The following is a 16,348-nucleotide window of genomic DNA, read 5'->3' as shown; positions in this document are numbered from 1 at the left end:
TATTGAAGAACCATTTCCTAGTAATGATTGGGGGGATTGTGGTTTGTGCTATTTCCTTTGGACTATCAGGGGGGCAGTAGGGGAGACATTTGAGCTGAACCTGTCAGCCAAAAAACTGGCAATGGTCTCTGGTTCAGTGTGGGTGATGCCACTTACAAAAAGGTCTGCACATTGTTGCATATTTCCCTTGAAGCTACAGACATAGCTGTGGTAAGCTTTGTTGTTGCCCTTTGCCTAAGAAGCTATTTTTTCTTCATATTTAGCCTCTGAAGTATTAATTAACCTTCTGCCAGTTTAGATTGGTCAGGGTGGTTTTTTAGTATGTTGGCCTCTGTTTCTCCTATGCTTGGCCAAGATATTACGATTCCACCAGGGTGGCTTGTCATTTCAGTTTCTGTACAGCCATGGATTTTATAAATGGCTCAGCATATTCTATGGTGTTTATTGGGTTTTGTTGTCCTTAGAATTTAGTCAAGGTGTCAATTTGCATTTAGAAGCTAGCTTTGGAATAGTTCCTAAAGGGTTTTGGCTTTGCTGGGTCCCCGGATTTAATTTTTATTTCAAGCAATAGTGCCTTATGGTCAGATCTGACAAGAGATGACATTACATTGAGTGAGGAACTTCACTCCCCCATGTTTGTGAGTAGAAGGTCAATGATGTTTGTATCCCTGGTCAGAGAATGGACCAACTATTCCAGGATGTTGGTATTACTAGAATACCTTGCTACCTGGGAAGGAGTGTTATGAAGACAGATAAGTTTTAGTGTCTGAACCAGGCAAATCTGTTAGAAGTTCACTCATATCAGTCAATAACAGGCAAAAGATATCAAAGATAATGTATAGCCCCTAAAGGCCAGTGTAGCAGAGTAGCAGAGGTGTATATTTTTTCTCATTGCAATCTATAGCTCTACTCTCTTTGTCACTGGGAAGAGCATTAGTTGAAGTGAAGCAATTTGGCATGCTTATCAGATTCCATAAAAATTACTGCAGGATCCAAGGAGTTTTTTTAATATATATATATATATATATATATATATATATATATATATATATATATATATATGAAGAAACTTAGGAGTGTCTGCAAAACCTGTTTTTTTTTTTTTTTTTTGTAGAAGCGGGAGATTGGGATTCTGGGTTAACAGAAGCAGAAGCAAACATATCTTGCAGAGCTTCTGGAACTGAAGGTATCGCCAAAGGTTTAGGGGCTCTAGTGTCAAGAAGGTCACATCGCCTTTTTTTGTATGCCTGAAATTGTTTACCTTACCAATGGAAGTGTTGCATCATTTTAAGTACAATGTCCCCAAAAAACAGTTCTTCCAAAGGAGAGTTAGGGGACATGGTACCATCCTCTTCAGACTCAAACCCTGCAACAAAATTAATCTGAGAAGAGGACTAAGAAATATAATTCAGAGGATGATTCTCTTTCTCTCTACTGATAAGAAATAGAAGAAAAGAATTAGAGAGGGTTTAAAGCATAATAGCCTTGAAAAGACCATAAGAAAAAGCATACCATTCCTTCTGAAGCTCTCTAGGATTAGAAGTAGAAGAGGACAAAGTAGTAAGGTGCTTAAACCTTTTGTTTTTCTTTCGTACTGCAACTTCAATGCAACACATAGGACCAGTCCTATGATGTACCTCTATAAAGGTACCTGGCATCTCCTTCTTGACCAGATCTGTATCAAAAAGAACCAGACAGCATTCCTCAATCAGCAGAGGTTCTCCCTTCACGGTCAAAGCAACCATCTGAATAGTTGAGCGGGATGTAATAAAATGTTGTCCATTATCAGCCTCTGGTAGGATCACAACAGTGAGAGTAGCCACTAAAACCAGGTGATCGGAGGTCTTTCAAGTGCTACAGCAGAGACATCTGGGTCAGAACAAAGAAGCCTAGCTTTCAATTTTTTTAAACTTCTTCAGCTGCAGAGGGATGTCTGACAGGGATGTTTCAGAGTCCATCCTACCATGTGCAACCTCCTTCACATGCTGATTCTCAAGAAAAATGTTAAGAGAACATAAGAGACTTCTCAGGGTTTTTGGCAGAGAAGACTAGCAAACTAAACACTCTACGATTATGAAAAGGATCTAGGTGGAAAGTACAGTAGTGCAAGATCTTACTGTAACTGTCAATGTCCTTCACTTCACTGTTGCAGTATTCCTTACAACAGAGATCCCCCTGCCAATGGAAGCCCGATGTCCGGCCAGTATACCAAAGCTTTTCAGTTGTTTAAGGTACGCCGTACGTCACACGTACACTTCCAAGCGTATAGCATAGGGCATAACGGTGACATCCGGACATACCATCCTCAGAACTGAGAGCCCAGTAGCAATGCCAGACCAAGGAAAAAACAGGTAACAAGTACATCCAGAAGAGAAAAGAACCTGGAGGAGGAGGGAAGGAGCGAATATTGCAACAGTGAACTGAAGGACATCTACCATTATGGTACGATCTTACACAACTGTACTATGCCCTTCTATTTCTCTGTTGTAGTATTCTTTACAACAAGGAGAGTGCAAAAGCTCAGGAAGAAAAAGTGGGGAGGAGGAAAACCAGCAGAGCACTCTAGGAACCCATGAAGAATGGTCCTAGCAAAGCCAGTACTAGCTCTGGATCTCACATCCAACTTACAGTGCTTGATAAACATTATGCACAGACGTCGAAGTAGCTGCCTCAAGAATACAGTTAGTATCCAAACCCTTGAAAAAAGCACCAAAAAAAGCCACAGCTTTAGTAGAAGGAGCCTTAACAGAAGAAAAAAGGCTCTTGCCATGAAAGGAATAATAAAAAGAAGAAATAGTTTGCTTGGAAACAACCAATCCTAAGGACTTAGGATGAAAGGAAACAAAATGCTGATCAGCTTTATAACAAAAAGAAATGGTTTTAGAAATCCAAGAAGAAATAGCTTGATTGGAAACAGCCAATCATAAGGACTTAGGATGGAAGGAAACAAACAGATTTATGCAAAGTCTTAGTTTTATCCAAATAAAATCTGAGTCATCTATGCACATCCAAATACAGTACCTTCTCACTAGCAAATGGGGAGAAGGGAAAAAATGGACAAATGAAGAGACTGATTAAGAGACAACTCATTCACCACTTTGGGCATAAAAGAAGGATTAGTACACAGAGACACCATGTCCTTGTGGAACACTAAAAAAGGAAGACAAGCCATAAGGTCTTGAATCTCAGACACCTGTCTGGCAGAAGTAAGGGCTAACAAAAGTACAGTCTTCAAACAACAATGCTGTAAGGAAGCTGAAGCTGCAAGCTCAAAAGGAGCCTGGGTCAATTTTTCCCAAACAAAATTAAGATCCCAGGCAGGAGGGATAGACTTCATGGGAGCCCTAATATGAAGGACACCTTTAAAAATTTGCTTAGCTTCAAATTTGGAAGCTAAAGGAAGTGATAAAGGCAGACAAGCAAAAATAGCTGATAAGTGGGCCTTAACAAAAGAATAAGCCAACCCAGCACTGAGCAGTTCACACAGATAAGACAGAACCAAAGGAAGACCCACAGAAAGTGGATCCAGGTTACAAGAAAGACACCAAATGGAAAACCTCTTTCATTTGGATAAATAGGATTTCCTAGTTGTTGGCTTCTTGGTCTCCTGCAGGACCCTAAGCATATCCTCAGAAAAAAGGTGTTTGCATGGAATCAAAATCCTATCACCCACAGTGTTAGCTGAAGACAGGACAGGTGGGGATGGATAACAGATCCCTTGTCTTGTGCGAGTAGGTCTACCCTGTGAGGTAACCTGTGATGACTGCCCTTGGCTAAATGAAGAAGAGGGAACCAATGCTGTCTGGGTTAAAAGTGAGTCACCAGCAAGATTCTGGGAGAATCCTGCTGTATTCTGATTAGGACTTTTTGTAACGAGGGGGAAGTGGAGGGAAGGCAATAAAGAAACATCCCCTTCCAGGAAAAAGAGAGGGTGTCCACCTTCAGGAACAGAGGACCTGAGACTCCGGCACAAAAAAGAGGAAGTTGTCTGTTCAGAGAGGAGGCAAAAAGATCCACTTGAGGAGTACCCCACTGGTGGACAATGTCCAGAAACACATTCCTGTGAAGCATCCACTCTTGGGATTGTGTTATGGACTTGGTCAGACAGTCTGCCACAATATTCTGACCTGAAGGAACTTAAACTGCCCAAAGAGTCGCACAATATTAGATAGCTACTTCCCATACTAGAAGTGCCTTGTCCCCCCTTGCTTGTTGACATACCACATCATGGCAATATTGTCTGTGAACACCTTAAGAGGTTCTGGGGAGAATAAAGGGTGAAAAGTTTGAAGAGCCAGCAGAAGAGCTCTCATCTCGGACACTGATGTGGTCTTTCCTTTGTTGAGGTGACCAAGCACCCTGCACCTGTAAAGAGCTGAAGGATGCTCTCCCTTCCATGTCTGAAGTGTCTGTGAACAGCTCCTACGAGGGAAGAAGGGGTTGAAAAGGGAGCTCTAGACTGAGAAACAACCACTGAATCCACCACTGAAATTCTAGTTTGAGGCATGGAAGAAGAGGAACTAAGAAAGTTGAGGGGATGAGAATGCTGAAGTCAAACTGGCTTTAGAAATAACTGAAGTTCTCATATAGAGTTTGGGAAAGTGGAGCATAAGAATGGTGGAAGCCATAAAACCTAGAGCTCTCAGAAACTCCCCGGCTGTGACTGAAGCCAGACGATGAAGGGACTGAAAGAAACGAGAGTTAGGGCCTTGGGAGGAGGCAGGAATGTCATCAATAGAACAGTCTGGATCCTGCACCCCAGAAAATACATAATCTTGTGAAGGAGTCAGAAAGGACTTTTGGAGATTTATAGTGAATCCCAGGCTTTGCAAGACAGAAATGGCAAAGTGTAGATGCTGCAGTAAAATCTCTGTACAGGATGCCTAAAAGAGACTAAGTAGGGAAAGACCTGTATCCCCCACAGCCTGCAAAAAGCAATCACAGGAGAAAGGTGTTTGGTGAATACCCTTGGGGCAGTAGAAAGGCCAATGAGCAAAGCAGAGAACTGAAAATGCCAGGAAGCAACAGAGAAACATAAAAACCTCCTGAAGAGGGAATGAATAGGGAAATAAAGATAAGCATCCTTGAGGTCCTGAGACACTAGAAAAGCCTGAGGAAGCAGCAGAGGGAACAAAGTCTGAAAGGACCACATCCAAAAGGAAGGGCCCTTCAGAAAGGTGTTTAGATGAGACAGAGATCCAGAATGGGTCTCCAAGTGCCTTTTTTCCTGGGAACCAAGAACATTCTGGAGTAAAACCCCTTCCCCCTTTTTAGAAACTGGAACTTCCTGAATAGTTCCCCGAGTAAAAAGATCCTGAAGCACCCTTAGAAAAAATGCCAACTGTTCCCGAGGGGGGGGGGGGGTAAAGAATGCCCATAAAACTGGGAAGAGATTTCCAGGCCAAGTAGTACCCTAGGCAGATAAAGGACAGAACCCTGGAATCCTGAGTAATCTTTAACCAAACTGGAAGGGATAGGGAAAGACAAAGAAAAAGAAGAATGTGTGTCTAAGAAGAACAGGGTAGTCAGACAGCACCTGGTTTGTCAAGAAAAGTAGATTTCTGTGACACACGAGTCTGGGGTAACTTTAGCAGGAGGAGCCAGTTTCCCAAAGGGCGAGACTGCCTACGAACAAAGGCTGGCTTATTAGGGTAATTCCTTTGAAATTTAAGCACAGAAAAGACAAAAACATGTTTGATTTCCTGTAAAGCATTGCCCTTATCCTGAAGAGACTTAAACAAATCTGCAGCAGCTGCACCAAATAAATGTTTGTTATCTAGAGGGGCATCCATCAACTTAGCCTTAATATCAACAGGCAAAGGTTGAAGCCAAAGCCAGGAATATCTCCTCATTACAGAGCCAAATGCAGCAGCTCTAGAGGAAGCATCTGCTGCATCACAACTGCACTTAAAATGGAAAGCCATCTGAGAAGAATTCCCCAACAAGGAGAGAGCAGAAGTCTTACCTTCAGGGTCAGGAAGGTAAAAAATTACCTGACAGGGCTGAGAAAGAAGAGTCAAAATATATCTTGACATATGGGTCTGATAATTGACGGCCTTAAAAGGAAGGGTAGCTCAGGTATAAACCTTCTTACCTAGCCCTTCCATAACTCTGCTGTCTTTATCAGAAGAAAGTAACTTAGTAAAAGGCAGTAACTGAGATGGATTGTTGGATGCCACAGACATCACAGAAGGGTCAGCTATAGAACATCTATAAAGAAATTTACAATCATCAGGCACCCTATGAAACCTATCAGCTTTCTTTAGGGCAGGGAGCTGAGAGTCCAGAGCCTGAGACGCAGTAGAAAATGCATTCAACAAAGCAGCCAAAACAGGATTAGCAGCCGAAGGTCCAGGAGAGTCCATTTCCAGGAGCCTGTAATACCTCTCCTGGACCTCAGAAACCTGGACAGAATCCCATTTAAAAAATTGCATCATTCTGGAAACTGTGTCCCCAAAAGAAATTTCCTCAAAGGAAGTGTCAGGACTAATGGACTCCTCTTCCTCAGAACCACTGTCTAAAGGAGAAGGAATATGGGAAGAATAAGCAAGGGGATTCCTCCTCGAAACCCACCTCCTCCTCAGAGGAATCCTGTTCCCTAGATCTTTTAAGGGGAGAAGAGGACCAAGGGGGAGCAGGAACAGAAACTCCTTGAGGAGGCTTTACAGCCATAAGAGCATTAAACAATCCCTGAGTGAAATTCTGCCATTCACTCTGAGGGTCCTTAGGAGCAGGAGAAACATGCTTTGTTTTTTGTTTCTTTTTCAAAGGGATGCCCACCTTGTAAAATTTAGAAGGATCAGACCTCGGACGGCATTCTATAATCGTAGTTAGGACTTCCTCCCTAACCAAAATCTGAGGAACACCCCTAGGCCCTTCGATAACAATCAGCAGCAGTTTCCCCTGCAGATATCTGCAAGCTTTCCAGGGATGTGCATGATGCTGGATCCAGGCCGGCCTCTGAAGTGGTCACAGCAGAAGAATCCATCAAAGGAGCTGGGTGATCCTCCAGGCTTTCACTAGCCTTGGCAGAGGTGGCAGAGCAGAAGAATCAGATTGAGATTTCTTGGCCTTATTCTTCACGGAGGGCTGATCCGTGGAGCAGGAAGTTTCTTCCATAGTGTCTTTCTCTAAAACCTTAAGATGTTGGTTCTCAAACTACAGGGACAAAGAGAAAATCCGACTACAGAGACACTTTTTGACAAAAGCCTGACAAATGGAACAGGCTGTATGGTTGTGGGAAGCACCAAGACAAAATAAGCACTGCTTGTGATGATCTTCACGAGGAATCTGTCTCTCGCACTGGCATTTACCCTTTCTGGACATGAGCCCCAAAAGCAAAAAAAAAAAAAAAACACACACACACGAGGCACTTTCTGAAAACAGCTTGGAGAACCAGCAAATGAAGAGGGCATTCAGACAGACGATTAAAAGATGGTGTTTGGACTAGCGGCAAAGAAGATCTGAGGATAGTATGTCCGGACATCACATCACCTTTATTGCCCTATGCTATACACTGGGAATATGCGTGTTACGTACGGCATACCTTAAGCAACCTAAAAGGTTTGGTATACTGGCTGGATGTCGGGCCACCCTTGGCAGTTGATCCCTATTGTAACGAATACTGCAACAGTGACATGGAAAGACATCAAACATTTGTTATGATGATTACAGTATCGCATCTACCTCTAGCTTTCACATTTTCCCCTACCAAATGACATGAAAAATATTAAAACTCTTACAAAAGGTCAGGTAAAGAGGAAAATATCCCCAGTGGGGATACTTATCTGCCTACAGGAGTGGAACCTGGCACAAGCTGTATGGGTGACAAACCAAAAGACAAGCACAGACTCTTTACTGGGCTAGCAGCAAAACAGTTCAAAGCTTTTTTGCACTTAATCATCCTTTCTGTACTGCTACTCATTCTCAAGCCTGGGGCACAAGTCGGAAGTGTGGCGTGAGAGGAAGACACTCAAAATTTGGAGTGATGGAGGATGTATGGTATCTTTGACAGGATACTTCCTACAGGAGGTGAATATCACGACGGAATAATGACGGAAATCAAGCAGTCTCGCTGGGCTCTTTTTGTTTGCCCAACAGGTTATTTGTTTCTGCCCTGTGAAATATGCAGTGCCTTCACTTTAGTTAAAGCCCACTGCAGTACTTGTTGCATTTTATCTGAAAATGCACTTTGGAGCTGACTAGTTCATGTTGTTAATGTTAACTATTTTTTACACTTAAGCATGCAGTAACTAACAGCTTAAAGGAAAGCACTGCATCTGGGACCACCATATTGTACACATTACTACATCCCACCATATCTTTGCTTAAAATAATTTACATTATCTGCATAGACACTATCTCCCTGATAATCTAATCAAAATCACAGTATGCCTCATAAATCTTTTTTCTTCTCTCAAAATCTTATCAAAGTCAAACATTAGACCGAGCTTTATATCTTTGTTCAAATCATCCACTGAAATTTCATCTATGCCCATTGCTCTTCAAGTGACAGTACAACTGCAAGGGCATGTTTTCCTTTTTCCATATCGGTAACCATACTCCAAATCATAACTTCATTTTTCCAGCTTTTAAAGGCTTATTTTCATTAAACAAAGAGCATTCTATAGTTGGAAAAGTACAGTTTTGTACCTACCATAAATGTAGATGTTTGAAGATCCACATTGCTGCAGTCCTAACACTTGGGTAGTCCGCTGTCCCAGTCGGCCCTAAAGTGAGGAGTCGTCGTCGTCAAGAAAAGGATTAGTCTGTGAGACCAGAGCTACAAATGGCATGTGACCGGCGTCATATATCCAGTCTTTTTTTGCCCCCCAGATGTCAGAAGACCTAAAAAGATAAGGCTAAAACCAAAAACACCACACACTCCTGCACCAAATATATATATCTACATTTATGGTAGGTACAAAACTGTACTATGTTCTTCATACCACATTGCTGCAGTCAGGCTGGCAAATCATAAGGAAGCAGGAGCTGACAACATGCCCTGCAAAATAGCAAAACCAGCCCTAGATTTGGAATGAGGCCTAATCCCAGCTGGAATCTCCTTGCCATGATGGGAATAACAAAATGCAATGCAAAACCCAATCCACTTAGAAATAGTTTGTTTTGACACAGGCTTGCCCTGAGAACTCAAAGCAAAAGAAACAAACAACTGCTGAGACTGCCTAAAATCCTTAGTCCTGCTTAAATAATAGCAACTGCCTGTGTACATCTAAAGTGTGCAAAATCTTTTCCCTTATTTTGGGGATCTGCATAAAAGGTAGGCAAATGAATAGTTTGGTTTAAAGCCACACTAGAAACCACTTTAGGCATAAAGGAAGGATTAAAGATACCCTATCCTTATGAAAAATCAGGAAAGGCTCAACCGCCATAAGGGCCTGCAATTCAGACACCCTTCTTGCAGATGTAATGGCTAACAAAAAGCAGTCTTCCATGACAAATATTTCAATTCAGCAGTAGCTGCAGGCTCAAAAGGTTGTAGAGTGAGTTTCTCCAACACAAAATTGAGGTCCCAAGCAGGAGTAGGAGCTCGGGGTCTTATATTCTTTGCCCCTCTAAGAAATTGCTTGAACAAAGGATGAGAAAACAATGGTGGGTCACAATCATAGTGAGCTGAAATTGCTGCAGCATGAATCTTAATGGAAGAGAAAGACAAACCTTTGTCCAATAACTCAGTAAGATATTGAAGAGCCACACTCAAATAGAAACATCCAAATCCTTTGCTGCACACCAAAATAAAAAACTTTCCTTGTACTGGGTCTTCTGGCTTCCATAATCACATTCAAAACTTGTTGAGGAAGCTGAGACCTGCTATGTTTCAAAACAGAATATGCCAAGCTGTTAGATGAAGAGAGTGAAGCTTGACATTGAGCAGATGCCCGTCCTTCTGAGACAATAGGTGTGGAATCAAACCAGACTCCTCAGCAATGGGTACCAGTGCTGCGAGGCCAATCCTATTAAAATCATCCTTGGCTTGTCTTGTCTGACCTTTAGAAGTACCTTTGGGAGGAGAGGCAGAGGTGGAAAGGCATACACATGAAGATTTTTCCAACTGAAAGAAAGAGCATCCACTTTCCAGGCTGTGTGATGAAACCTTTCAAAACTTTGGCAGCTGGAGGTTTAGTGGAGAAGCGAACAGATCTATCTCTGGAGTTCCCCATGACACTGTCAATGGCTGAATTACATGAAGATCCAGTTTCCACTGGGGATCCATGATTTGCCTGCTTAACACATCTGCTAAGGAGTTCTGTGCTCCTGGCAGAAACCTTGCAGTCTCCCACAAAATCATTGCTTGCCTGCATAGAGGATAAGAATGTGTTCCCCCTTGTTTGTTGATGTACCACATGACAGTTGTGTTGTCTGTTAGAATCAACACCTGCCCTGGAAGAAGTAAATCCTTGAAAGCCAGTAATGCAAACTGGACTGCTAACATCTCCTTCATGTTGATATGTAGATGCTGCAGTCTGGCAGGCCACTTGTCTTGTATCCACTTTCCATTCAGATGAGCAGCTGTGTCTGAGGCATCTGTCGTTAGAATCTGACTCGCCTCTGGCCGGGTCACAGAGAGTCCCTTGTTTAGGTGACATTCCTGAGCCCACCACAAAAATTCCTTTTGAATGCAAGGTATTATTTGAATGACAGTGTCCAAATCCTGGCAGTGCTGTGTCCATACATTTTTGAGATACCATTGTAGCTTCCTCATATGCAGTTTGGCATTGGGAAGTACCAAAATACAAGATGCCATGAACCCTAAGGCTTGAAGGACTGTCCTTGCAGTCAACCCGGACTGATGAGATAGTTGATGGAAGTAAAGAGAAAGATTCTTTTGTTTGTCCGGGGTTAAAAAGGCCATCTGGGTTGCTGTATTCAGTCTCACACCCAGAAAGCATAGAGGGTACTAGACTGGACTTTATTTCGTTCACAGAATACCCTAGGCATCTTAGCACTGCTATCACATATTCCAAATGCTGAAGAAGCACGTCCCTTCCTTGAGCCAGAATCAGGCAATCGTCCAAATAAGGATAGATTTGTATTCCTTTTAGCCTGAAGAAAGCTATAACTGGAGCCAGAACCTTTGTGAATACTCTTAGATAAGCCAAAGGGCAATGCAGAGAACTGATAATGAGAATTCCCAGCTCGAAACGCAGATACTTCCTGCAAATTAGTCTGATAGGAACATGAAGGTAAGCTTCCTTGAGATCCAAAGTTACCATCCAGTGATCTTTGCCCAGCAGAGGTAAAAGCTGTTGTAACGCCAACATTTTGAACTTGGGAATGTCCAGATAAGTGTTGAGGATAGACAGATCCAAAATTGGTCTCCACGTGTTCCCCTTTTTTGGTACTAGGAACAGGCGAGAATAAAATCCTAGGCCCCTTTCTGGCACAGGAACTGGCTGAATGGCCCCTATTTGGAGCAACAGAGAAATTTGCTTGTGAGCCTCTTTCCTTTGTTGAGGAGGAATGTCTGTCATGCCTTTGAAAGGAGGCAAGGTATGGAAATAAAACCTGTAACCGTGGTGAATGATATCCAATACCCATCTGTCTTGGGTAATTAAACTCCAGTTTTCTTTGAAAAGTGCCAACCTTCCTCCCAAAGGTGCTGCCAGCCGAGAAGATTCTGGCAGCTGAAAAGGCAGGTCATTGTGTCTGCTTACGAAAGGACTGACCCCTGCCCTCACCAGAAGACTGAGCAGGTGAACTCCCTGTTCTAGGCCTAAAAGAACCTTGAGCTCTGCCTCTACCACGCCTAGACCTACCCCTAGACTGGGAATCATAAGCAGGATATGTCCACCCCTTGGTAGGCCAATTTCTACTAAACTTGGAGGCTGAACCTGCAAAAATCTTTAACAGTCTGCATAGACTTAGCCTTGTCTTCCATTTTCTTTAACTGCTTCCACAGGAACCAAACAACACATCAGATTGTAAAGGAGCATCTAAAATCCTTGTTTTCACATGCTCAGCTAAATTCTGATCCCTCAACCAGGCGTGCCTGAAGAACCGAACCAGTGGCAGCCACCCTCGAAGAGGCCTGCACAGCATCAAAACCACATTGCAAAGAATGCTTACCCACCTGTTCAGAAACATGAACTAAATCCTGCAACTCTTTACACTCAATACCTTCCGCCAAAGCATCTACCTTAGACTTTAATTGTGAAAGGAGATAATTTTGGTATTTCAACATGTGAAACTGGCAATTCAAAGCTCTCATGGCCAAAGTGGAAGAAGTATACACTTTCTTTCCCCATCTATCCAAAGCCCTAGCCTCTTTATCTGGAGGAACAGGATTTTTAACAACAGAAGCCTTAACACCTTTAGGCCCCTGTGAAACAGTTTCTGGGTCTGCCCTAGGACTCTTAAAAAGATACTTATGTGCTTCAGGCACCCTATAATATCTATCCGGTTTAACTGGAGCAGGAGGCAAAGAGTCAGGGTTCAGAGAAGCCTCTGCAAAAACATCCTCTACCACATCTAGAACAGGAGGTATAGCTAAAGGCCTATGCTGGGGTAGAAACAAAAATTCCCTAAGCCTTTTCCTGGAATCAGAGAAATCCTGACCTTCCCATTTAAAATGCTCCCTCATGGAATGAAGAGTCTCTGAAAATGAAAAATCCTCAGGAGGAGAAGCAGAAGGAGTAGAATCATCTACATCAGAATCAGAGTAAGGGAATACTCCTGCAAGTCTTCAGCAAGACTCAGAAGCATCGAACACTGCTCAAAACTCCCAAGCTCAGGTTCCACCCTAGGCCTCTTATCAGGAGGGGGCATAGAACCTCTAATCATAGTAATCAAATCTTCTGCCATCTTAAGCATATGCTTCTTAGGTACAGACCCTGAAGAACTAGGGGTAACTCCTGAAACAAAACCTGGCCTGCCCCTGGGAGAAGCCTTGGAAACAGCAGGAGGGCCTAACCACCTTAGGAAGGGAGGGAAGAACAGCTACCTGAGAAGCCCCTTCCGCCTGGCCTACCTCCTGAGAGGTCACATCTTGCAGTAATAAAGTCTCCCTGGGATTCCAAAGAAATTTCTGGCTGAACCCTGGCTCCACCGAGCCCTCTAAAGAACCGGTTCTTCCAGCCTAGGCTTTGCTGTTTTGTCCTTGCGCTTTTTGAGCGAAGGCCGGAGCATCCGACGGCATTTTATAATTACACCGCTTCCCAAAACTAACCTGGCACAATCTAATCTTCTCTTTATAGTGCGTTTGTTAAATCTAGCACAAGAGCGACAGCCAACAACGTCGTGCTCAGGCCCTAGGCAAGGTATACACAAGGTATGGTAATCCCTATGAGGTATCTGTTTCACAAGAAATACAGTTATTCACTTTTTCTGACATCCGGTAAAATACTGAGGCAAGAAAAAACAAAATAATCCCCAACGGGCAATTTGGATTCGGTCTGAAACTCCGACTTGGAAAATCTCAGAACGCCAACCTGCACTTGCAAAACTGCTTCTGCATCGGACCATGCGGCAAAAAAGACCGAGGATATGACGTCGGTCATGCGCGTGAACCCCAGACTAATGCGCCTTGACCGACGTCAGCCATATACTTTGGTATTCGGGCCGACTGGGACAGCGGACTACCCAAGTGTTAGGACTGCAGCAATGTGGTATGAAGAACATCCAGCCTCTGCTATCAATGAAAAGCAGAAAGTAGCTACATTTTCAAGACATGGAGATTATCCTTTTGAACACCCAAGTTGCACAGACCACACTGAAACACACACACACTGTTCATACTCTAAACTGCAGCAAAATAAATAAATACATACATAGTTAGTCATCACCAGAAAGCAAAAGTATTGCTAGAAATGCAAAACTTACCACAAAGCATCCGGAAAACATGTTGCAAAAAAGGTCACACACACACACACACACACACACACACACACACACACACACACACACACACACACACACTAAAAACACTGATAAAAGCCCTAGACAAAGAAGGACCTTCCAGGCTTTGAATACAGGAACTTCAGCCTTAAAGAAAAGCCATAAGAAATGTCACAAGTGTGCACCATAAGCATTTAATTAAAACAAGTAAAAGGTAGGGGAGGGGGCATCATGTAGGCTAAAACAACTGTAAAACCAGAGTTTTTACAGTACAATACCTTAAACCTCACATGAAGGAAGCCCATGGGAAATGCAAATGATCTTTTAATGACATAAAAAATGTTACAGCTACATGACTTCTGAATACCCACTGACGTTTTACTTCTTATAAGTATTTATTGAGGCATTTAGGCCAATAAAGCCAAACTCCACTAGCTGTGTACATGAGATGTTTCAGCCCTTTTATGGGCTCATCAGTATGGCATAAGTGGCTACCTTGGCCATTTTCTAAAAATTTCAGCTTTTAAGAAAGCCTCATGTCCAAAATATTTCAGGTTCCTATTAAATGATCGAAGACGCATTCTTTCGAATGCATCTTGATCAAATTTGAAAGCGCGAAACAGCATAAAAGCGAATTTTTTTCCCTGGGAAAGAAATCTCTTGTCCGCTTCTGTTACTTTGCCATTTTCGTGACTGTAGTGCAATCTTGGAGTTGATATATTTAAGTAGGGGGGGTGTGCGGGGCAAAGCCCCCCACTTTATGTAATGTTTTTTTTTTTGTGGAACAAGGATTTTTTTCCCCTTGGAAACAAATCGCTGTTCTAAGCCTTCAAGATTGCAAGCTTCCGCTTACATGGGTTCGATAAATCATAGTTCGCTTTTTTAAGCATTCAATGATTTAACATAGACCCAATATTTCAGTGACTACAAAATGTACAAAATAAGGGCCAAAACTCCACATAAAAAGGTCACAGAGAAAAGCCAAGGGCAAAAACAACAAAAAGACACTGGCAAATGGAGTCTTCACTGTGCAATACCTTAAACCTCCTATGACAAAGATCCATGGTAAATATGCAAACAACTGTCTAAGAAATAAAAGTATTCCAGCTACAGGGCTCTTGAATGCCCACTCACTTCACTAGCTGCAGATATGACACACATACCCTTTATATGGACTTGTCAGTACAATACAAGTGAGTGGCTAGTTAAACAATGTTTGTATGATGTACTGGAAAAATAAATAACAGCTAAGTAGGGATGACACACACCAACATGCACACACACACATCCTCAGATAAATGTACACTTCTTTAGGCATCAAAAGCTATTTACACTCAAAACAAAATCAAACAACAACTAAAAGAAAATAGAAACGGTGCTTTGGGCTGCAGCAGTTTAACAAAGAAATCTGACAGGAAGCTGCAAAATACTAAATTAACCAAAATGTGCACCAAATGAACTGAAACAGAACAAGACTACCACCAAAAGTATACATGTGTTTTGATTTCTCAAAACCTCAAGGATAAGTAAAAATTCATCACCTACAAGATTGCAGGATGTTACAAGTAATCCCAGAGAGAGAGAGAGAGAGATAGAGAGAGTGTGTGGAATCACTTTTTATTACTAGAAGATAATGAAGGGAGATTCTGTACACAATCCATGCAGGTCAGGGTCACAGTCTATGAAGCAATCTAACACTTAATGTACCAATATGAAACTCCTGAGCCATCATCTTAACTACAAGTGTAGTGTTGGCTTGTTCAGTCCCTAAAATTTCGCTGTTGCTACTGCTCCAGCTGTCCTCAGGAGCTAGATACACACTGCTGTACAAACAAAATGAGGCAGAGACCCTAAAAGCTTTAAAGCAGATTTTACAAGGACAATTTCTGTAGATGGTAATTAAATTCTCACAGTGAATGCACGAGAAATCATGTACAGTAGAGTTGATTATCTGAACTAATTGGAACCTAGGGTAGTTCAGATAATCAAACTGTTCAGATAATCAAACATAACTGAACCCGATAAAAAAACTTCTAAAATCTTGTTTTTTCTGCACGCAGGGAATACACCCTTCAACCATTCAACGATTCCAATGGACAGTAAAGAATATTTTTCACACACAAGTGGTCTACAAGCTCAAAAAACACACACACACAAGTAAATATATTAACGTTTACATATTCAGACTTTATAATTTTTCCTACCCAAAAACTTTGGAAGCCTGCATTCGGATAATGGATGTTTTAGATAACTGACATTCGGATAATCAACTCTCTACTATAAGTCAGTGTCTTCACATGGGTAAGCAGTACTACACTCAGAATGTGAACAGTTTCAGAATGATCATTTTCCAGAAATACTGTATGTGGAGTACAGTTCAGAATATCACAAGATTAACAAAAATTGCTTATACCTAGAAAGACATACCTCCATACACTTAAAGGCCTACAAAAGATGCACAAAGACAGCACACACTGTCATGCTATACACTTGC

The 16,348-nt window shown here is 42.2% G+C and overlaps 1 protein-coding gene across 1 annotated transcript in view; it reads right to left on the bottom strand.

Annotated features, from left to right (window-relative positions):
• The window catches only part of REV3L (REV3 like, DNA directed polymerase zeta catalytic subunit), a 2,860,434-nt gene that overhangs the window by 1,948,319 nt on the left and 895,767 nt on the right, over positions 1-16,348 (bottom strand). The gene's annotated exons all lie outside the window — the stretch shown is intronic.

This window comes from Protopterus annectens, chromosome 2.part1 (genome assembly GCF_019279795.1).
Source record: "Protopterus annectens isolate FY-2018-M chromosome 2.part1, PAN1.0, whole genome shotgun sequence".
NCBI classification, from domain to species: domain Eukaryota; kingdom Metazoa; phylum Chordata; order Ceratodontiformes; family Protopteridae; genus Protopterus; species Protopterus annectens.
The sequence above is the reverse complement of the archived record's forward strand: the minus strand, read 5'-3'. Positions and strand labels throughout refer to the sequence as shown.